This window comes from Ochlerotatus camptorhynchus, unplaced genomic scaffold (assembly GCF_037179485.1).
Source record: "Ochlerotatus camptorhynchus isolate MF236.1 unplaced genomic scaffold, CSIRO-AGI_Acam_v1.1 ptg000062l, whole genome shotgun sequence".
NCBI classification, from domain to species: Eukaryota; Metazoa; Arthropoda; class Insecta; order Diptera; family Culicidae; genus Ochlerotatus; species Ochlerotatus camptorhynchus.
Genome location: NW_027040552.1, coordinates 8,218,034 through 8,242,410, shown reverse-complemented (window position 1 = coordinate 8,242,410; position 24,377 = coordinate 8,218,034). Strand labels below are relative to the sequence as shown.

The 24,377-nt window shown below is 40.6% G+C and overlaps 1 pseudogene; it reads right to left on the bottom strand.

Annotated features, from left to right (window-relative positions):
* Positions 1-1,003: 1,003 nt before the first annotated feature.
* LOC135717587 (uncharacterized) overlaps positions 1,004-24,377 on the bottom strand; it is a 103,830-nt pseudogene continuing 80,456 nt past the window's right edge.

Genomic DNA, 24,377 nt, shown 5'->3' with positions numbered 1-24,377 from the left:
CAAAGTTATCCAATTTCCACACCAAATTGGTATAAATGTTGCCTTGATCGCAGACAATGTGAACTCCAGAACGTGTGTGTATGCAGGATGCAGTGCGAAGAGGAATAATGGCTATGTAGCAATCGTATGGCTAGCTTCGGTAGGACATATACCGTTCAACTAACCTGGAGGACTAACAGCTTCACCAACCAGAACGGAAAACCAGTCGAGGATGCAAATTTGGGTTTATCAACAGACTTGCTCTAACGAACAGTTCAATTGCAGGGCTTGCGTGGCATTAATTGAAGAGGATGTACGGAAACACCATTTTAAGTGTATTTCTGTATACCTAGCTCGGCAGTGACATATACAATAAAGTTCACTCACCGGGGAGGGAGTAAATGGCCGCTCCCTCTTCTCCCACCGTCCACAGCAATCGTCCTTCAGAAAGGTGAAAATCTGGGCTAACGGCTTATGCGCATTCACAACCGTTCCTTCACTGAATCGTCCGTGGTGAGAAGTTGAACGCTGTCCTCAGTCCTCGGTACCACAGTAGATGCTCCGTTCCATGCAACGAATACAAAGGCATGCGTCGAAAGGTTGGCGTTAGTAGATGGTAAGTCAATGCCTCGGCTAGACATACACCGAACTTATAAATAATTACCTGGACAAAGCAGATATTCCTGCTAATTCGGTGCTCCAGCGAAGCAAGGTATGATTAGGGGTTGTTCCAATCCAAAATTCTCTGCATGCACGAAAATCCTCACAGCATCCACAGGTATGCACTATCCGATGCAGTTTCAATTCCAAAATGGGTCCTATCCACTTTCCTCCTCGGCTCAATTTTCCGCGAACAATGCTGGCAATTGTCCCTTATCCACCGATTTGGTGATGGCGATCCACCAAAGCCTCCTTGGATCCGCGATGGCGACGTGCCAATTATGTTCTATATCGCGATGGCGATTTCGCGCGGGTACGATGGCGCTCACTTGGCACTGTTGGTTTCGTTGTGGCGCAATTCCGTTCAACTGGTCCCCGAGTTAGGAATCCGGATCGAAGGACCAAAATGTTGGATAGCTGGCTTACCTCCTTCGATGTGTAGTGGCAGTGGAGCATCCGTGCCGACTCCAACACTGTTTGGGGACTCTGTTGTTGTTGGTGTTTCTTTTGGGGTGAAACGGGGTGCGGAATTCCAGGGAGTATTCTTCTTCTCCAGAGACACAAAAAGGACATTCGCGGATTGGCCAAACACTAGTCTACGAAAACTACATTTATTCCACTTTTCACAAATTACTATTCACAAACAAACTTAATGCTAACAATTTAGATATTCTTCGTCCCCGATGGGAGCATCAACCGTTTCCAACGGCTACTGAAACCAACTAAACTCCCGTCTCCCGATCTGATCATCGCTTGACCCGTGGCAATGTAGAACAAATCTCCCTCTCGCACTGTCCGTCCGCTCTGTCCAGCTTCGCACTCGTCGTTCGATCATCTCATCTGCTGCTCTCGATGCTCCGACCGTAGGTACGATGATCGCTGCTATCCCTTACGTGTGGACAATAGACGCATCTCCACTTGTAGTCTAATCCCTTTGTTGGCTGCAGATCAGCTGTAGCAGCGACGGTGATAACTCTCCAGGGTTGTAATTTTCTAGGGGTCTTACTCTCGTACAGCCATTATAGGAAAATATTGCACTAACGTACCTCCACTATTGGTGCGTCAACCCTACTGCTCATATATAAAAAGCACCTACTGTATGAACATTACAAAATCTCCCTTGTAACATTGTTCTTTTGTGAATTCACGTCAGGTGCACTCTCCCATTTCGGTTCAACTTTCAAATATCATTACTGCCATCTAAACTAACCAGCTCTTCGATGATCACGAGCTCCAAATTACTGTCTGGTTTTCTCCAAAATCCGATCATTATTTCCGTACCCACAAAACCACCATCACAGCTGCTCCCCAACCGAACCGTTGTACACAATAACCTCTAATTTGATGTTTGTTGGTTGAGCATCAGAAATCGATTCCATCGTCTCTGCTCGGTTTCCATCCCCTGACTTATTTATTAATACATAATCATAAAGTTTAAGCTCGATTCTATAAATTGATACAATAGGTTACTTGCTGTGCGGTTGCGGAATCCAAGAATACACACGTTACATCCTTTCGGAAATCATCCTGCGGCAAAGAGCAAAAAAGCGAATGCATCTTCTGCTTGTTAGCTATCACACACACACACACGGTATCTTTCCGGTTGGATCTCACCCGTCTGGGAGTGGGAAGCTGTCCCATCGTCTTCGTCATCGTCGTCCTAGCAGCCAACCAAGTGAATGAATTGCAGCTGATGGCTTAGATCTTCGATGCATTTCCGAGCGACAAACAGCACCACCACCATATTGACTGAGTGAAGTATAAAAAGGATGCTGCATCGAGTGGCATTAAAATGGAAAATAATGGAAAATCTAAACATGGAATGTCAGGATTAGCGAGTGATTCAAGTGAAAAAGTAGACAATAAAGTAAAAGACTGAGTGAGTTGGAGCTGGGATGGCTGTAGTTGGAGCGCCGAGCATGTCGTGACGAACGATACACAACAGTGTTCCCCATCCGCAGATTGACGACCTGATCAAAGTGATGTCTCCGCATGCATTCCTGTTCGCTTTCTCTTTTTCCCTATAAAACGGGTGTTGCCGTTGTTTGTCGTGGCGTGGGTGGATTGGAAAATGGCATGTTGTCGAGACATAACACGTATAGATAGTTGTCAATTTTGATAATGCGAAGCATTTTGCTGACTTTCAATCTTGCCTCTATGCTTGTGTGCGGGCATGGATGGAAGGTGTTTGTGATCTAAAGGATGTGGAAAAGCCATTGATCTCTCGAGGAATATTGGAAGGATGTTGACGTGGATTTAAAGTTACTATTTCCTACTTTTGTTGAAGCGGAATCTCGTTATTTAAAAACTCTCGCAGATACCTACGGTTATAGCAAATGATGATTCCTTCATTTGATCCCCATTCTCACTCTAGGTAAGCTACAATTTTGAATAGCTTCTCTGTAAGCATCATAAACCCAGCATTTTTATTTCCTACTCGCACAAATTAATGAAAAAGCACAAAAAAAATAAAATCCTCAACAACAACGAACGGAACAGAAGAAGGAAAGGGAAAGTATGGAGAAGGTTTATCGTGAACCAATCTCATTTGGAACGTCTGTTTCTATTCAACAGCTTCCCATTGCATTGCGCATAGCACTCCTGTTGTGTTTTGGGTTGCTAGTCGAGATGATCATCATCAGCTTTGACGTGCATTCATATATTGAACACAATCCGGCACGCGGTGGTTCCTAGGTAGGAACGTCAAAAAAAAAATAGGAAAAAGGAAATCATCCAGGAGAAAGGGCATCACAACAAACAGTAAACAGCGTGGAGAGTGCAAAATTTTCCGAATCAATAAAATGAATGAGACGAATGCAGACCTGGATGAGGGAAAAATATGAGAATCCCCGTATCATGCAAGCAGGACACGAATGAAAGAAGTCACAGCAAAAAAAAACGGAAATATATTGAAGAGAGCGAAAATACAGAATTGTGCATAATAAAAATTACCTCGCGTCTCTAGCCATGTGCACCAGACTGCGCTTCCAGACTGTGTTCGAATTTATCTCGGAACTCAGAAATCACCGAACGAAGCTTGAATTGAAAGGATGCTCTGATTCGGATTGCTGCTGGTTGAGAACTGAACGTTTTGCCAATCGACGAGTTCTATTCATTCGCTCGATTTCGGTGGGAGTTGGACGGGATGAGGTGAATTTTTTACCCGCTGATGATCATTGCTCCATCCAGTGAATGGACGGCAGGATGAGATGAAAGAGACATGAAGGAGCTGCACTCTAAGGCATTATGTTTTCCTCAATTCTATCGACATTCAATGATTCTAGCTGCTGGGGCTGAAGTGGTGCTTTTCTAGTATTAGCGTAGAATTTGCTTTCCGTCCGTGCATTGACTCAGGATAGCCTGTGGCGATTGATATAGGAGCTGTTATCGGTGGCGAAACCCCATGACGTGCTTGATGTATTTCGAAACAGCAAAACCCTTGATACCGACTAATTGGTGGTCTGCAATTATTTTAACTTTAAATAACCTTCTAGGGTGTTTACACTTATGCCATTTCACTAGCGCTAATGAGCCAGCAGCTAGCAAAAATCTCACCAGTATAATGTAAACAGGGCATCAGCGTCTACCAGCATGAGATTTCAGGAGCAACCAGAGATGCCAGATTTACAGACATATCTGTGAATTTACAGACTTTTATTTTTTTTTTCACAGACATTTTTTTCGTTACAGACATTTACAGACTTTTTAGTTTTTTCACAGATATTTACAGACTTTTGTAATCAAGGGAAAATTTGAAAAAGTTATTCTCTTACAATGTTTTACATCTTTAATCAAATTACACGTGCGATCCCAAGTAGCATTACTTGTTTTAATGCACTCTATTAGTGGTTTTTTAGATCAATTTTATAAAACCGTCAATGAAATTAATAGCTTCAGCACAACCTTTTGATAACCGCTATAAGATCGTCTTCCAGCTAAGTGGACCACTCTTGATAACACATATAAAGCATGTTTGAGAATCACCTTTTGTAAGAAAGCCCCATACTCTACAAATGGTTCTGATAGCCTCTTTAAGAGTAATATTGTATTCAAGCAGTTTTATTACACTTTGGTGAAAATCCGTTATAACTCCAATTTAATTTTGATTGCTTCAAAGCAACCGCCATAAATTAGCTTGTTGTTGTTCTGTTCTACTTAAAAAAAAATTTCCATATGGAAATCTTTAGCGTTAAAAATAGATTTGAGTGTTGGTGTCAAGATCACCATGCAATCAATTTTGTTTCATGGCGACATTAGTGAAAATCTTAAAGAAAATATATGACTTATTAGAAGTTCCAAAACATATGCGCGTGAAATTTTATCGTGTATATTGGGATAATATGAGCGTCAAATAAATGCGCCTCCAAAATAATTCATGTTAACAATAAAGGTTGTTTCAGATATCACATGAATTTGATGGAATCGTCTCAATTTTACAGAAAAACGATCTCAATATATAAATTCATACCAATGCACACTGGAAATCATTTCGGATCTCTAATTTAGCCATTATTTTATTGAAATTTCTTGGATTTTATTCCAAGGCTAAGGGCATTTTAATAATGACAATATGGCGACAGAGGACAGCAGGCAAGAAAAACACCAAGCGCAATTTCTTAAAATGTCTAATGCTTACATTGGATGAAAGCAGAACAGAAAAGCATAATGCATGATTTTATTTCGAGCACTGTATTCTTTTTACAAGAGCAATTCATTTTTTTTTTATTTGAGGGCAAATGTATACTCCTATTCTACGGGTGCAACCGATGAATTTTACAAACATTTGGAAAAGTTTTGAATGGTACATTAAACTTTATGAAAAGTTATGAGTGATAGCAACTTTTTTGTCCTAGAACTTACATGTATTTTGACCAAGATTCGACAGTTTCACCCCATGTATTTGCTGATTGTTGAATTGTTGTGACCATCCACGACTGTAAATCTGATAAGAGACGCAAGTTGACGTAGGTATCATCCTCCGACTCCAGATAATTATATATTTCCTCTTCATGAGTCATTTTTGGTGTAGCAATGTGTCTACTCGAAGTGAAGATGGTTCAGAATGGTGAGGAGGCACACTCTTTACAGCTTCCTTTGTTACATCCGCAGAAAATGCAGTGGCATTTTTTTTTTCTTGGTTGGTTTCATGGCCAACTAGTTTTATTGCGTTTACTTTTATAGCAATATAAGGATTTTTTGTCTTTTTTATACTTCAAGGCAATCATAAAACCTTTCATAAGTGAAAATAGCATAAGCACCAGTTGGTTTTTTATAAAGGGATTTTGTAGATAGCTATAAGAATATTACATGACTTGCATTGTACATGACCGTCATAAAGCTGTAGGTAATGCTGGTTACAGCTGCAATAAAACCTTTATAAATTTAGAATATAGCCAAGCAGTTCTAGATTTGTTACTTGGGATGCCTTTTGCAACACGCATTATAAATTCGCGCGTTTTCAAATCCACCATATGAACGAACTGTCACTGTTATAGACCTGTCAATGTGCTGCCATGTTGTATCCAAAAAGAACATTTTCCATTGGCTCCCGTGGAGAATTGAAGAACTCCAGAGAACTTCAAGATTTGGGCCTAATTGCAGTTGTAAACAAACACGTCAATCACCGATTTCTCGCGAATTAAAGCTCAATCTCGAAAACAAACAACACAAACAGGTAGAGGAATGACTCCTCTATCATTTGGTATAGCTTGTTTGCAAGATTGAGCTTATATTCAATACTCAATATATATATTATATTGAGCAATTGATCATAATGCGTTGCACTTTTAACTGTCACGTATAACATGGTCGGCGATAGATGTCAAGAGGAATTTCAAAAGTATATCATCATGAGACTTCAATGATTGCCATGCCATGATGTGTTTTTCCTGAACAAAAAAAAAATTGCATAAATTTCAGTATTATAGAGCTGACGTTAAGTAGCATACAATATCAACATCCAAACAAACGATCACAGGACTGCAACGATTGATGTTATTACCAATCAAGTATCACGTTTTACTAAACTGAGTGTCAATGAACCCGAATTATTGAATAAATTGCGGTAGAATGTTTCAAATGTCAAGAAATCCAGGGTTTTTCGCAACCAGTGAATTTGAATGAAATTGCCTACATTTAGGCGCAACTGTTCATTTAAGACATCCTTTTTGGCATTTCTGCTGAAAACACTTTTCACACAAGGGTTTTAGCATCTGATTTGGATTCAGGGAACCCTGATTTAATAAGAAAAATACTAGAAATGCACTGGGAAGCCATTTGAGGGGTTGATCAATTTCACCTCATATCGATGTTTTTAAATTTAAGATTTCAAAGATTTCCTAAATATTAACAAACCAGCCATTATTATAAGACATTATGCAGGACGATGGAGCCCTCATAGCTTATGATTTAAATACTATTAGTTTTTAAATTTAGTTTATTGTAGAATTTTATTTATCTACGTTAAATAGTGATCAATTTATCCCCGGATTATGGTATTCAAATTTTTTTCAGCTAATTGAATCTGATTGAATCTTGAATTATGAACAGATTTTATAGGCATGTTTGAGTTTTTCTCTATAGAGAAGACCCGTGCCTTGAAGATTTTGCTATCCCGAATTCCCGGTTTTCCCCGGTTAGATGGACACCGTGGCACTATACCAATAGAGGGTCCGATAAGTTTTCCTCCTGCAATTTTCTATTCAATTACAGTAATTTTTCAATTGTTGAACACTTTACATTGTTTACTGTACAGCAATTACTCTATCATGGCGGCATGTTAGAACCATGTTTTATTTAATTCAATACTAGAAATATTCTGATTTATATATGTTTTGATATTGAACATATGATTTCAGGTGAGTTTTAATTTTTTCAGCCAATAATCCTCAGTTGCAAAATAAGCTATTACTAGCTTAAAATTAAATTCACTTTAGTAACCTTTACAGGAAAATGTTGATTATTCTTCTATCTAACGATTTCTTAAAATACACGTCAAATTCACAGGAAATACATTAATGTTATATAATTGGATCGTATTTGGACTTTTGTTTCTGGATTATTGTATATGGGAATAACGCCTAAGGTTATGCAACGTTTGATATAAAATAGATGTCGCGTACACATTTAGAAATTATTACCGTAGGTATTTACGAGATTTTATTCAATAGTAAAAATCTAGGTTAAAATATATTTTAAAATAACATATATTCGTTGGAGTATGTATGCTTTTCGCAGGTGGCTGCTTTCATGGGGATGCCAGTCCAGAAACATTGACTGGAACCTGATCCCGAAAGCACAGACTTTCTGGCTGTGTCTGAAGAGCAATCATAAAAATGAAAGAAATTCATGTAATTATCAATCTCATTAGGAATATTTAAGAGATGCATTATTCATCTGTATTTGCGAACATACTTACATTGTTTTCACTGGATTTTCCGGTCACTTTCTACTGTTAATGTTTACTTTAACACTTGGTATAAATATGACCGTCTTTCGATTGACAGTCTGGAATTATTTACAGAAGTTCGGTAAACGTTTCTGTAATTTGCAGTTTGTTCGGTATTTTTTAACCGAATTCGGCGTTTGCTTTGTTTTTCAGTTCTTACTGTACTCCCTTTAACGAAGTTCGAAAATATAAGCCTGATTACCGTCACTTCGGTAAAACGTTACCGAATGTTGGTATAATTATTTTTGTTTACCGAAAAATCTGTAATATTCTTCATTTACCGATTTTTTTCGGTAAATAATTACCGAACAAGGAAAACGTCGTTGAGTGTGTAGGGGAGATGGGGGCCATGCTTAGGAAGATCTCCGATTAATCCTCAAATTAATCTTAAGTACAATGTTGTATTCGGCTACTGACAAGATATTAAAATTGATAAGCTTAACGGAAATTGCCATATTCTTGTTTAAATTGGTGATAAAAATATTTTGTTTTTCCTTGATTTGTTTTCCGTGCTGAGCACCAATGCTACCGACGCCAGAGAGGCAGCTCCCACACCTGAACCCTACCTATCGACCCATCAATGTCATGAACCGGGGAGCAACGGCTTCACTTTGCTTTCGAAGGAAATCGTGATCAGAGATGTTATGCCTCAGAACATCGCGGCGGCGCCGACTGGGATTGAACCCAGGCCTGGTGGGATGAGAGGCAATCAAGCTTACCACTACACCACCGGCGCCGCTAAAGTAATAAAAACCTGCTTTTGAAATACAGTATCATTTCGATTTTGGCAACTAAACCACAACACTGTTCGTTTTTGGCACGGGGTTTGAAATTGGCACCGTACAAAAATTGAACGGATCTTGAAAATAATGTAGTTTTGCTCTTTGTGATTTCAATTTTTAATAAAAGATTAATTATTATTAACGTTTATGTCATAGAGACGACTCACAGCGGGCCAAAATCTACGAAATCATATATTAAATGTCAAAATAAAACCGTTTGATTTTGGTACGGTTCGATTTGGGCACGGTTCGATTTTGGCAGCGTTAAATTTTCGGGCTTGTTGCCAAAATTGAACGGGTACTGTACTGCTGGCTATTTCAGATATTCTTTTATTGCCAAGGAAGCTTACATTTAGGCTCTTCCTCTATTGAATTTCAATGGTTTGCGCCTGATGGTTATGCTTTCCACACCACATTCAAGAGGCGCATTATGCCCCAAAGTGTGGAAATTCTAACATGATGCTTTAGTGTGATAATTTATTAGCTAGAGAACGATCTTGGAGGAGGGTAAGTAGAAAGTTCCGTCAGAGTACTTACTTACTTACTTACTTACTTAACGATCCTGCGCACCTCCAGGGGTGCAAAGGGCCTTTGTGAAAGATTTCCATCCTGGGCGATTACTAGCTTTGGGCGCTTTGGCTTTGACCTGTGCCCAAGTCAAATTTCGGTCAACGTTCTTAATTTCACTGTTTAGGCTCCGCCGCCACGAGCCTCTGGGTCTGCCTCTGCTGCGATGTCCTGCTGGATTCCAGTCCAGTGCGTTTCCGCTCCGTCGTAGTGTGTGGCCGACCCACCTCCACTTCCGTTCACGAATTTCTGTCTCTATCGGCTACTGATGGCACAAACGATGAAGCTCGGAATTTGAGATCCAGTTGTGGGGCCACCAGGCACGAATTATGTACCGCAGGCATCGGTTGATAAACACCTGCAGCTTCTGAGTGTTCTCCGCTGATACACAGCATGTTTCACTGGCGTATAACAGCACAGACTTCACGTTCGAGTTAAAAATTCGGATTTTGGTGCGTCGACTGATCTGATTCGCTCACCATACATTTCGCAAACTGGCAAAAGCAGCTCTCGCCTTCTTAATCCGTGCACCTATGTCGCTCTTGGTGCCGCGTCAGACGCTATCTGGCTGCCAAGATATTGGAAGCTTTCGACTTTCTCCACTGTCTGCCCAGCTACCGTGAAATTGGAACGGTTTTCCGTGTTGACATCCAACGATTTGGTCTTGTTTTTTTTTTTTCCTTTGGTTTGTTTTTTCCGTCGATCTTGTTTTCCGTGCTGAGCACCAATGCTACCGACGTACCAGGAAGGCAGCTCCCACACCTGGACCCTACCTATCGACCCATCAACTCATGAACCGGGGACCAACGGCTTTACTTCCCATCCGAAGGAAGGCGTGATCAGAGATGTTATGCCTCAGAACATCCCGGCGGCGCCGACTGGGATTGAACCCAGGCCCGCTGGGGTGAGAGGTAATCACGCTTACCACTACACCACCGATGCCGTTATTTGGTCTTGTTGACGTTGATGGTTAGACCTGCTTCAGAGGAGCGTTCCACAAGGTCGTCGAGCTTCCTATGCATGTTAGAGCGCCGTTGTGCTAATAACGCAACATCATCAGCCAAATCGAAGTCGTTAAGATGCTCCATAGTAATAAGCTGCCACAGCAACTCATGGTTCGGTAGACGGTCAACGGCTCCAACCATGATCTCGTCGATATCGATGAGGAACAGTAGCGGTGATAATACATATACATCCTTGCCTCACACCTGCGATTACCCGAATCGGGTCATACTAAGCTCCGTTGTGCAACACTCTGCATGAGAAAGCCTCGTACTGCGCTTCGATGAGGTTGACGATCTTCTCAGACACTCCCTCAGAGCGCCCCACAAGTTTTCGTGGTTAAGTCGGTAGAAAGCTTTTTCGTAGTCAATGAATACCAAGTACAGGGACTCTTGGAACTCATTGACCTGCTCCAAGATGATGCGGAGCGTGACAATATGGTCCACACAGGATCTTCCAGCACGGAATCCTGCCTGCTGTCATCGGAGAGTCGCGTCGATCTTCTCCTGTATCCGATTGAGGATAACTTTACACAGAACTTTGCGAACAATACACAGTAACATGATGTCTCGCCAGTTGGTTCCCCCTTTTTGGGGACTTTTACTAAGACGCCTTGCATTCAGTCGACCGGAAAAGTCGCGGTGTCCCAGTGAGGATAGCATGGGGTCAGCTTTGAGCATCTCTGCTGGTATGCGATCGACACCCAGGGCTTTGTTGACTTCATACTTCGGATGGCTGCTTCTATCTCCTGCAATGATGGAGCTTCAGTGTTGACGCGTGTAACGCGCCTCACCCTTGGCGGATCATGCCGAGATGTTGATGCTTGGTTGACCGTTGAAACTTCGAGAAGTTGTTCAAAGTACTCAAACCAACGTTTCAACTGGTCAGCGGGGTCGGTGAGCAACTGTCCAGTCGCGTCTTTCACAGGCATCATTGGGTTCATCCTTGCCCCGCTCAGGCGTCGTGAAACATCATAGAGGAGGCGGATATCGCCAGTTGCTGCGGCTTTCTCCCCTTCATCAGCCAGGGAGTCCACCCACGCTTGCTTGTCCCTTATACTTCCCTCTCTAGAGCCGAATACCGCTGACGGGCCTCGTTCTTGGCTCCTCGGGTCCTTGCTCGCTCTATCGCGGCTTTTGCTTCTCTCCGCTCCTCGATCTTCTTCCAGGTGTCATTGGTGATTCACTCCTTCCTCTGAGTGCGCAGCTCACCCAGGTTGTTCTCGCTTATTTCAATAAAGGCATTCTTAATGCTCGTCCACTGTTCTTCTACGCTGCCACCTTCCGGAATATTAGCTGCGCCAGCCTCGAGTTCTTCGACGAACGATCTCTTCACTGCTGAGTCTTCCAGTCAGCGTGTGTTGAATCGCCACCCGAGTCTCTCCTCCCGCCGTTGAACCCGCGCAATGCGTAGGCGGATCTCACCGACCAGGAGATGATGGTCAGACGCGATGTCAGCACTGCGTTTATTCCGAACATCAAGAAGGCTCCGTCTCCATTTTCGGCTGATGCAGATGTGGTTGATCTGATTTTCGGTATGTCCATCAAGGGAAACCCACGTGACTTTGTGCACAGGCCGATGGGGGAAGAGCGAGACCCCGATCTCCATGTCGTTATTGCCACAAAATTCTGCAAACAGCCGACACGCATTTTGTAGGTTCGATAGTTCTTGGGTACGAAATGACCCCGTTGGCTTCGTACCACTCCAGGAGAACATTTGAATAGTGGAACGAAGCTAGATCCAGCCAGAAGATCTTAGGGCCCTCGTGTTGCTTCAACAGAGGAAGCAGACACTTCTGTAGACACTCCTTGAGGTAGATCTCCCCGTTTACAGTCCCGGTAGTCATGAACGGCGCACTTCGTTTGCCACATGAGCAGATCGCTTTCCAAATCATGTATTTGTAAACATTGAAAGTTTCTGCTTCCTTACTTTCTCCGGAACATCAAACTTGTGCTAGGCGGCGAAGAACAGTAGTCCCGGAAGCTGCAGGAAGTCCGCCTTGACGTAAGTCTCATCATCCATGATGAGGCAATGAAGCTTCGTCAGCATCTGAGTGTACAGTTTCCGGGCCCGTGACTTTCCCACCGTATTTAACCGTTCGTCACGATTTGGAGCCTTCTGCACTTTGTACGTTTGCAGTTCCTCCCGGTCCTTGGCTCTCTGAACGAAAGACTTTGATAGATTCAACTTTTTGGCCACATCTCTGACCGAAGCATTGGGATTCCGCTTAAACGCTTTAACGACACGCTTGTGATCCTGATCACTAATAGAACATCCATTCGACCGCATTTCTCCTTCCGTTCGATGCTCACAGTTTCGTTGTAACGTTTAATCACACGACTCACCGTCGACTGCACGATTCCGAGTTGTTTTCCGATGTCCCGATGAGAGAGTTGAGGATTTTCCTGGTGCTTGCGCAAAATCAATTCGCGGCGCTGCTTTTCGGGTGACGCCATTTTTTCCAACTTTCTGACAGCGATAAAAATACAGTGTAAACAATACACTCTAAACTACTTCTACTCAAATTTTCAAGAGAAAATATCCTATGGGTAATTTCTACAGCGTTTTTTTCCGGGATACAATTTGATGTGGGACACCCTTTAAAATGAGCAGGATGAGTGTACGGAAACCCTTGGTGACATGATATTTCTTGTCTTGACGATCATAGTGAGATCACTAGCATTGCATTGATCGTCCATACAAAATGACAGACTGTTTATCAGCAGTGAATGAAGTTTTTTGTTTTGTCGCACGTTGTTTGATGACGATGTTGCAATGATCGTCATAGTAGCCCACATTTATGCAGCGACGGAGACAAATTTTCAGCACTGGGCATGACGCGGATAAAATCGTGGGCCATGTCCATGGTTTGTTCGACACACTAGCGTGCGCAGCATGCATTTTGTGTGGGAGGAGCAAGGTTGTGGAAAACTCGCTAGATTACTCTTACACTTGTAAAACCCTCGGGTATCAATTGGTGGTGCCCCAAAGGTACAAAAATAGCTATCAAATTAACAAAATAACTAACGGAATCAGCATGACAGTTGTTTGCCACCCCTGCTGTGTACGCTAGAGGTTCAACACCTGAAGGAGATTAGAATGTAGCCATCTTCCCAAATCGCTATCATTTCACTTTTGTTTGATTATGTCCTGTTCAAATGTCCCGCCGGGATTACATTTAATAGGGTTAACAACCCATAATTTATTTACAACTCACTGTCACAGGGTACCGATAATGATATTTTTACATCTACAGTAACAAATGGTAATGAAACTTGATAGATGATTTTAATGATCTTCAGGGCCGTACTTTATATTAGACGTCGCCAATTTATCGGAAAAAATCCAGTGTAAAATAACTTTTGGTCCGGTAAAACCTATTTAAATTTGAAGCGAACATTATTATTGTCATTGCAATGCATTGGTAGGTGGTCCACGTGCAAAATATACTGTATCTCAAGAAAGAAAAAAATGTCCAGGAAAAGATGTTATCAATGAAAAAAATATTGATCCCACTGCCATCATCCATAAAAATCACCATCGACTCTTCAGCAAATGAGCACTCTGAGTGTGTGATAGGAAAAATGATCCATAAACAATCCAGACAAATGTGCCCTGATCATCTCGTCCCCCTTCTGCTACCAATCCCATGTATTTTAGTAGTTTCGAAGGCCAAAATCGGCCCGTAAAAAAGGTTACCCCAAGAGTCCAAGTCGTCGAGGAATGGTCGTAAAATAAAGATGAGACACACACACACAGAGATCACAAAATTGCACATTTTCAATCACCATCACGATGACCCATGACGAATCGTTTACGTCATTTCATCCTCGCCATATATCTCTGATTGATAGTGCCAAAAAAATCGAGAACCAAGGAGATTCAGGAACGGAATAGAATAGGTAATGGGTCATTTCCTTCTTGCCTCCGTGGATGCTCCATTCGGTCGTAGTCGTCATCGCCGGGGAAGGAAGGACAATAGTCCAAACAAAATCAGTGGCATCAATCAAAGAACGCACTCACCGAGGAGGAACAGTCCAACGAACGAAAGCGAAAGCGAGGTCCGTTTGTCTTCTCTGTTTTTATGAATTATTTATGACAAACAAAGGATTTTAGGACGTGTCAAGTCATTCCTCGGCGGCTGGCTCGTGGTGCGACAGGATGAAGATATTTCTGGGAGCGCAGGAAATTCGAAAGGACAGCAGCTGGTGTCTTGTCCTTTTACTGTTTTTTTTAGTCGCAAGGGTGATAGACTGCAAACAGATTGAATCCTTTTGCCAATTTTAAAATGTGATTTTTCTGTTCGCTTTTCTGCGAATAAATTCAATTGGATTACAGGTTTTAAGTTTTTGGGTGCATTCACCCTGACCGTTTTTTTTTAACGGAGACAGTCCTAGCTTTGTGTGAATCCTTTTGGTAAATAGAGTGCATCAGATATGTTGGCCATAAATTGAATCCTAACTCAAATATCGTAAATTAGAGACCGGGGGGTTATTCATCACCCTCTGTCGTCAGACGGGGTGAGCTTTGTGCTGGAATTATCTTGTGGCAATAAATTAGGATATTGATAGAAATATGGATCTTTTCGGGTTGTTGCGGTCAAACTGGTTGGTAAACTGAATCCATAAAACGTACCACGAAAATTTCGACCGTTTCATTTTCACGGTATCAGCTTCAAAGAAACGTCTATTTGATATTTATGCAGGAAACATGTCGTTGCTACTAGAGATTGTATTGTTTTTCTTCCAGCGAAAGTAAATATCAAATACGTGTGACACACGTAAATGCCATGCATCTTGAAAGCACGAGGGGCTGTAGTTGTTCACATAGGGATCACTTTTCTTTATCGGTTTCCTGCTCGGTCGTAAAATTGGGCTTCAAATTCGTGGCCTTCTTTGTCATTCTAGGTTGTATTCAGAATAATATGGCCTACTGCAACGGGGAATGATGTTTTATGTTCGCTGTTTGTATGATGTGATCATAATCGTAAAAAAATTACAAAACTTTAACAGGCAAAATGACAAACATCCCCTTGGAGGGAAACAGTGGATTAAAGCAACATTTTGGTCCTGCTTGAATGGGTGATTGATAAATGTTATCGTTGAATTATCGTTTTATTGCTACATTAAAAGTGGAAACAGAAAATCTCACAATGGGGATGGTTTCCTGGGATACGGCATGCTTTTTTTTAAACTGTCTAAACGATGCTTCCTTGAACAAAATCTCATGCCATTTATAATTCTTCACGTTATGTTATCATTAGCTTATAATTCAAAATTAATAAATTTTGATTTATCGGTACACATAATTCTGAAATGATTTAGTTGTTCCAACGGAAACTTTACGATTTTTTTCAACTTAGTATTATTTGAGTATTTTTACAGTCATTGAATTAATGCTGCAGATACATTTGTAAAGCAAACTGTTCAGAAACTGGTAGGGTAAAGGACGGCTTCAGCAATATTTTATTCTATTATCGTCAGGGGGTAAGCAACGTCCTTGAGAGTAGACCTGTGCGCCGATCAAAATATTTTCGGCGGCGGCGTGATATGTTATTTTCTGCCGGCGGCGGCGGCGTGGCGGCGTCACGCCGTTTGCTTTCGGCGGCGGCGGCGTGGCGGCGTGGGTCGGCGTGAGTGTATTTTTAATGATTTAGAAAAAAAATACTTTTCAAACTAATCCCACATGTACAAAAAATGCTACCCACATTTGAGTTCAGATTACTCAAAATCGCTAAAACGTAGGTCACTCATAGTGTGAATAAATTTTGCGACACTTTCCCGGGAAAAAGTTCCTGAATATATGGAAAATTTAAGAAAATTTTACCCACGTTTAGAAGTGCACTAGTGGAACGACTACAACCACATTCAGTTTTCCTCATATTCAAGAACTTTTCCTCGGAAAAGCGTCGGAAAATTGACTCATTCTATGGGTGAGCTACGTTTTCGCGAATTTGAGTGACCTGAACTCAAATATGAGTAACTCTTACTCAATTTTGAGTCGTTCTCATTGGCCGTGCATTCAGAATTTGTTTAGAAAAGTAAGTCAAGTGCTTATTTACATTTGCAGGGGGTTGAGTCGTATAGCAAAGTGTAAGCAACCTTTTTATTAAGTATAGAAAAGTACGTTATGTAGAGGTGGATAGTATTGAAAAGTAATCTTTTATCATTTATTGAGAATTACACGTTATTTATATGTTGATAGTGATAAATGATGTGCTTTTATTACTCTGATGCATATTTGAATGTACGCGCATTGTAGTCATATAACTTGTGTTTATGTAATTGAAGATGAAGTCTTTCGGATATACGTAGAATCCCGCACAACTTGGACCTGTTAGAGATTAAAAAAAAGATCAAATTTCAGCGTGTTGTTAATAATAATCCCTTATTCACCTTTATGTAAATCCGATCCTCGTCAGTAAGCCAGTGATTATTGCACAATTCTATTTTTGCAAATGCTGTAATTGTCATGAATTAAGAATGTTTTATCCACATTCTTATGGTGGATGCCTGACCGACGTGCAGATACGGTCGGCCCAGCTATGTTAAAAACTCGTTCACTTGGTGTGCACACACAATACCTTTCGCGAGACCTTGCGAACCAAGACTGCCAAGCTTTCTAATTTTCCAAAAGCAGAGAATATCTCCATCTACAACGTTGTTCAGGTATGACGTAGCCAAATATGCGGTGCACTCTTTCTCGATGGCAGAGGTCACACTATCTTCAACGTTTGAGTGCTTCATAGCAAGACTGAGCAACGAGGAAGATGAGTTAGAAGGAATTTCATCGCATTCATCTGATTAGAAACCCATTTGAATATTCGTTTTTTAATGATGTCCGTACAATAAATTCATATCATACAGTACGTACAAGAAATTGGTAATCGAGCGTTCATCCAAAGCACTTTTAACGCATTTCAGGTTTATAAATCGAGGGTCAAGTAAAGTCGAAATCAAAATTAGGTCCTTAACAGGAAACTTTCGATTCAGATGCTCCTTCATCCCCAGATTCATGTGTGTCATGGCAAGCAAGTCCTAATTTTTTCACTGATAAGGGCTTCAATCTCAGATCGCAAGAGCATGGCAATGTTAACTGTTGCATTCTTTTCAGCAGACAACAGAGTTACTATAATCTGTAAACCAAAACGGAACTTTACTACAATCTTTTCACCACCATTTCTTAGAAACAGACTAGAATAAAATCACATTGGAACTAAAATGAAACTTTTCACACTAGATGTGCGCTACGTGATCGACTTTTAACTGGCACGTTTTTAACTTGTCCGCTGACTGAGACAATTTTTCAGTTGAAGTACATTTTCTTCCAAAATGATGCAATTTCAAAATGTCAAGATTAACTGGATGAACACTGATGCTTTTTAAATGCATTTCAGTTAGTGAATTCCGTTCGTTAGGTGAAAATCAAACATTATTTTCCCAGCTATCGAATGGCTAGTGTGTCAGTAAACGAACATCTGATCTTCAATGCACTGGTTGGTTATTAATTTTCAAGCCCTATATGGTCACCAATCGGTCAGATGGAACTTATTAGTAGGCTTAGTTACTAGAGATATAGCAACAATAGTTTACAATTATAGTTTCAGAACCACAACTTAAAAAACTCACCTCAAACGGCTCAAGAAAGTTTCGGAAGTATTCAACTAGCGCCCACTCATGTGCTGTGAATATGAGATCGTGAGACGGTTCAATACAGCATTCACGGCAGCTCTATTTAGTTCGAGACTTTTCATCATCTTACGTAAGTAATGCTAACGTGTTACGCTGATTGTTATAAGTGTTGGGGCTTATTTAGGTCCTTGACGGAACATTGACATTCATTTCACACAAACTCGGAAGTTGAGCATTTAGCTCCTCCTCCATACTAGATAACGGGTTTTGCCCATCCATATCAAGTCAATCTCCAGATTCTTCGATATCGGTTAAGATGTGTCTGTTTATTGTATCCATTTCGACTTACAATTCCGGGCCTCGGTATCACCCGGCCTCTTTTTAGCCTCTGACATGCATTACAAGCAGATCACTTTCTCCTTCAATATATGTATTTTTACGTCACTCTTTCCACGTTTAACTTTAAAGGTTTTTTTCCACTCGAAGTATCAATCGACAGAAAATTCAAGGGAATTTTATTTAAATTCAAATTCTACATCGCTGAAATCGTCGTGAATGGAAACAAAACCTCCAAAAATCAAATGCGTAAAGACGAGACCGATGCGCAGGATCTATAGGTGAGCCAGAAGGAACCGTAAGTCGACTGTTTCATTCATCCGGTGTTCTCGTCGGATCGAGAGAAAGAAAGAGTCGGCTCACCTGTAGATCTGGCCGTTCTTGCTCATCGAGACGAAACCAGTGAACTGAGATTTTTGACGTTTGATCAGCGCACCAAAACGCAATCTCGAACAAGCACGAGCAGGAGGACAAAGAGGATTCATCCCTGTGTGCTAGATAGAGCAAGTGCGAACAAACGTCAAAAAACTAATAGCGATTTCGTTTATTATTCAGTTCCAATCTGGATCGGGTATCAAAATTGGGTCTGCTTGTTTTCTGACAAACGTCAGTTTGCTCGTTTGTTTTTAAAACCCAGCTCCGGTTGAGGTTCGCTCTGCCAAAAAGTTCGGTTTCGCACTGATAATAAACGAATTCGCTATAAATGACGCTAAATAGTTGCCTCATACAGGCTTGTTCGAGGTTACTCAAACATGAGTCAGACATTTTCATTTTCATAACTTCTTTTGAAACGTCAAAGCATGAGTAGTTGGGATTTCTGAATATGAGCAACATTGACTCAACAATAAATAAATAAAGGCAGATCTCAATTTTAAGATTTCAGCACATTTGTTGACTCAAAAAGAAACAAACTGGAATTTTGAGCAGGTTTGTAAAATCTCATTACAGCTAAAACGCCACTCTTCAAAATTATGAAACTATGAGGTATAATAATAATAATATTTGTTTTGTAAGATGCAAGAAGAGGACGTAAAGTTTGTATAAGACACATAAATCCTGTCAATTTTGCATTCACAGGGTCACAATTAGCTATTTTAGCTGTAATGAGATATTTCAATGAGTGAATACCCTTCGTTGTAACTAATAGCTAATAGCTAACACTCTAATAGCTAACACTCTGGAAGTGACATTGACAGGTTTTATGTCCTACACAAGCTTTACCTCCTCTTCTTGTATCTTACATATAAAAATTATTATTTCAATATCCCATAGTTTCATAATTTCTAAAAGTAGCATTTTAGCTGTAATGAAATTTTTCAGCCCTGATTGTGAAAATGTCGTAGAAAAATTTTTTAAAATTTCGAAAGAATTTATTCGAAAATGATGCAAATTGCAGCCGCCGTGGATGCAGAAACGTACCGCAAATTAAATGGTAATTGTTTTGCATTTTGTTTTATTTGATGCTTGATGTAGCGCTGTTTTTCAGTTTTTGGTTTATTAATCCTAAAGAAACAACGAAAAGACACGAAATATTTGCCCATTTGTGTATTTTTGACTCATTTTCCTATATTTTCAATTCTATGGAAATGAGTAGAAATAACTCATCAACAAGTACCTCGCCATTTTACTCAAAATTTAGTTCTGGCAATGTTACTAAATTTAGAGAAGATCCGGTTGTAATGAAATTGAGTGAGTTTTCACTAAATTTTCAGTAGCCATGAACGAGCGTGAACACACGTTCTAATTACAACGCGTTCAAGATGCATTTTGCCGAAGAGGTGTTGGGGATTTATCATCGGCGTGACATAAATTTATTCGGCGGCGTGGACAATTTTACTGTGGCGGCGCGCCGGTTCAATTTCATCGGCGGCGGCGGCGTATGAAAATCATCGGCGGCGGCGGCGTGGCGTGGCGGCGCTCAGGTCTACTTGAGAGCTCAATTTTGGCATGTGGATACATTGTGTTCCAGAACAAATATTGGCCAAATTTCAGTGCTCTAGTACTTTGTCTACCCCCTGACGATAATTGGTTAAGGTAGTACCGAAGCCAACATTTCCCCTATCATGATTATAAAAATCCAAGAGGGTTTTCTCCATCTTACGTTTTATTAAGATGTTATCTTGTAGACTCCTTTTTCGCATCACGCTTCGCAATTTCAAAAGTACTACCCAACTAACAATTTTCGCAATGTAAACGCTTTGCTCATTTCATTTATACAGCCTCAAGCTATATTCAAATGTTATATAATATGAGGAAACCTTTACTCAACCCTCTTTACAAGCAAATCTGGCGAACTTAGTCAGTTACTTATGGCTGTTGGGACGGTTGGGACAAGCTCTTATTGCATATATATCTATTTACGCTTCTATACAACTGTAATCCTGCTGTTTAGTTGTGTGTGAACTTGAAAGGCGCTTACTCAACCTTTTACCCGATTGTCCAATAATCCCTAAACAGCTTTCTCTTAAAGTTAAATATTGTTTACGCTTTTTTTTTGGAAGAATTTATCATGTTTATTTTACTGCGAATTAAATTAATCGAGATTATTAATAAGCACACCACCAAATTATATTCACTGTACCGGAACTGGGTAGAGGCTTTATAATAGTGCACATGAATCACTTAACTCGACTAGTCAATTCAGCTTTGTAAACAAGCAGAGTAAAAGCTGTAAAACTGCACATCTTAAAATAAACCTAGTTGACTGTTAAATAGCTTCCAAATATACGCTAACACAGTGAATTAGTTGTGTAAAGGTTGTTTAGTTGTTGAAAAAGCACTTTTGATGTTTATGTTATTCAGTAAGAGTTGTTGGTTGTTTAGAAGCCATCAAGTAAGTAATATATTCGCTTTATTAGCTTTGTTTTGCAGCTAAAAGTTGAAAGTTGATTAATATTTGCATACAAGTGACATTAGCGTTTATTGGGTGATGTTATTCAGTGCGTCTGACAAATTGAATAATGGTTGTGAAAAAGTTGAGTTAACGCTCTCCAAAACTATTTTGCAAGCTTCTGCTTGTAGCTGTATCTACAGCTTTGTTTCAGCTTCTTTACAGCACAATGCTGGAAAGGTTGGCTTATAATGCTGAAAATGTTTGTTGGGTATTACATGTCAACTTTCTGCAAGTAGACATTTGGCTAAACGACTTAGCCAGTTCCACCAATAGTGGTATCTGGGAACCAGAAGGTTGTACCAGAGCACTAAAGCTTGGATGGATAATCGGTATGTAGTGTCCCGGAGGAGCACATTGAAAATCCAGTTTGAAGTCTGAATAACGAATTATGTATATAGTTAGGAGACGAACCAGCCCAGGGCTGAAAGTCTCCTTAATAAAGATATAAAAAAAAGAATTCTGTATTTCATTCAAGTTACATCGTTTACATAGCCAGAACGGTTTCAGTTTTAAAAAGTTCTTACAATTTGCTTTGCCTTACGTCTAATGTGAAAACAAAGAGATAGAACGAGACGCCTGGGGAGTTGTTGACAAACATTGAACAATTTGGCTGGTTTGCCTTTACGCATCCATCGATATAAGTGCTGATATTTGACATTTTTGTTTTCCTTACTTGGGTCTGCTAATGCGAGACCTCTGCGGTGCACCAACGCTAGAAAAAGGAAACTCAGCATAACACGCAATCGCACCGTGCATGCATTCCTGACCATCCTCTATCTGTTACGTTACGGCATGCATATGACTCGAGCGAAATTTAGGTTAATGGTGTGTTTTGTAAATTGAAATATGAATGCGGTTTTACTCTACTAATTTATTGACCAGAAGGGTACGTAGTACAGTACAAATCCTAAAATTTAGAGATTTATAAGTCTGTGAATTTCAAACATTGCTTGCTTGCTGATACTTAGTCGTTGACGTGTTCACCTTTTCAACCTTTTCAGCTTCACGTTTCAGCCTGGCATACTGCACTTCCACCGCCTGGAACATTCCTGCAATAATGTCAATGTCGTAAGCGAAGCAGATGAGCTGGCTGGTTTTATTGAAGATCGTTTCATAACACCTTCTAGCGCAATGATGAACAGAAGGCAGGAAATACCATCGCCTTGTCGAAGTGCTTTGCGTATTCAAGTCCGATAATGCCCCCGGTGTCTTTACTCATCACTGTATATCATCAATCGTAGCCTTGATCAATCTGGCCAGGTTCCCGGGAAAACAGTTCTGGTTCGGATCTGCCGAAACGTAAATATTTGCACATAAGATATGTGGAACTTCATGCAAAATAACTGACTAAAAGTTGACCCCTTTTTGTGTTGTCACCAAGCCCCGGGCAAGGTGACATATAAGCTTAGTTTCACGTACCCACTTATAAATAGTAGATGTCGCCACACAACGTAAACAAAAGGATTGTCCTTCAGCGCTGCGACGGTTTTTTTTTTCTATGGGAAACCTACTTTTTGTTTCACCATGCGTTTACGTCAAACAACAGGCAAGAATGTCATTTGAAAAGAGAGAATTTTTACTTGGGTTATGATTTACGTGGTGAAACTCAGTAAATCCAAACGAATTTAAATTGATAGAGGTTCACATTCTTCTATAATCATATTACAATAAAATACTTTGGTTTCTTCGATTATATTCTGTTCACGAATATAATCAGCCTTCAGATTTATGAAGAGCTTTGAGTGGGTTGGCTCGTGGGTTGGTTTATTTCCTTTAAATTCCGTTATAATTGCTTATCTTTTGACAGATACGCGTATTTCGTCTACTACTTGCAGACTTCTCAGTGCCAAGTACTCAACACCACTTGGCCTTGATGAAATCTGCAAGTAGCAGACGAAATAGCGTATCTGTCAAAAGATAAGTAGTTATAACGGAATTTAAAGGAAATAAACCAACCCACGAGCCAACCCACTCAAAGCTCTTCATAAATCTGAAGGCTGATTATATTCGTGAAAGCTGGGGATCCCCCGAATACAGTGCGTCCCATCGTGCAGGAGTTGCTGGCTAACCGGTTTAACCGTGCTTTGGCTATTTATACGGATGGTTCTAAATGCGAGAACATAGTTGGAGCAGGTGTATTTAGTAGCAGCATTCAGCAAGCAATAGGTCTTCCGTCACAATGTAGTGTGTTTTCGGCGGAGGCCTTTGCAATCAAATCGGCCGTCATCGCTGCAAGAGCATCAACCGAATGTGTTATAATTCTGTCTGATTCGGCCAGTTGTCTTTCGGCCATAGAGAGTGGTAGATCGCAAACAGCAAAAAAATAATTTTGATTTCACATCAAAGTGGATGCACTACAATCATGTCGAAAATTTCATGTAATTTTTATGACCGCATAAATAAACAAATGCAGTAAAAGCAGCGTAATGTCAGTTAATGCATTGTATTAATGATAATTTTGTCCTTTTTAGCAAGTAATATTACACCATATTTTGGACACTTTGACGTGATATCAAAATTATTTTTTTGCTGTGCAGCATCCGTGGATCCAGGAAATCGAGCGCTTACTACGTGGACGGCCGATCCACCTTTGTTGGATCCCTGGTCATGCCGGAATTCGCGGTAACGAAGAAGCAGACCGTCTAGCCAGTGAAGCACGAAACAGTCCACCAATCAACGTTGCCGTACCAAGGATTGATTCCATCAAGAACATGAACCAAGTCTTTCGTCAGCTATGGGAAGCACGTTGGGCACAATTGACAGATGTGAAACTGAAGGAGGTCAAAAGGGAAACGAAGAAGTGGATCGATCAGTACAGCTCTGCCGATCAACGCATACTCACTCGTCTGCGCATTGGTCATACTAGGGTTACGCATGAATTTCTGCTGAAGAAAACAGCTCCGCCAGCATGTGAATGCTGTGGAACCGTTGTTGACGTTCGTCACATTATTCTGCACTGCAGGAAATTTGAAGCGGCCAGGACGAAATACGGAATCGATTCCACAAGCCTTTTTACGGCGTTACGCAACGACGATGATTATGAGAAGCGGTTGCTGAAGTTTCTGCATGAAACCAAACTT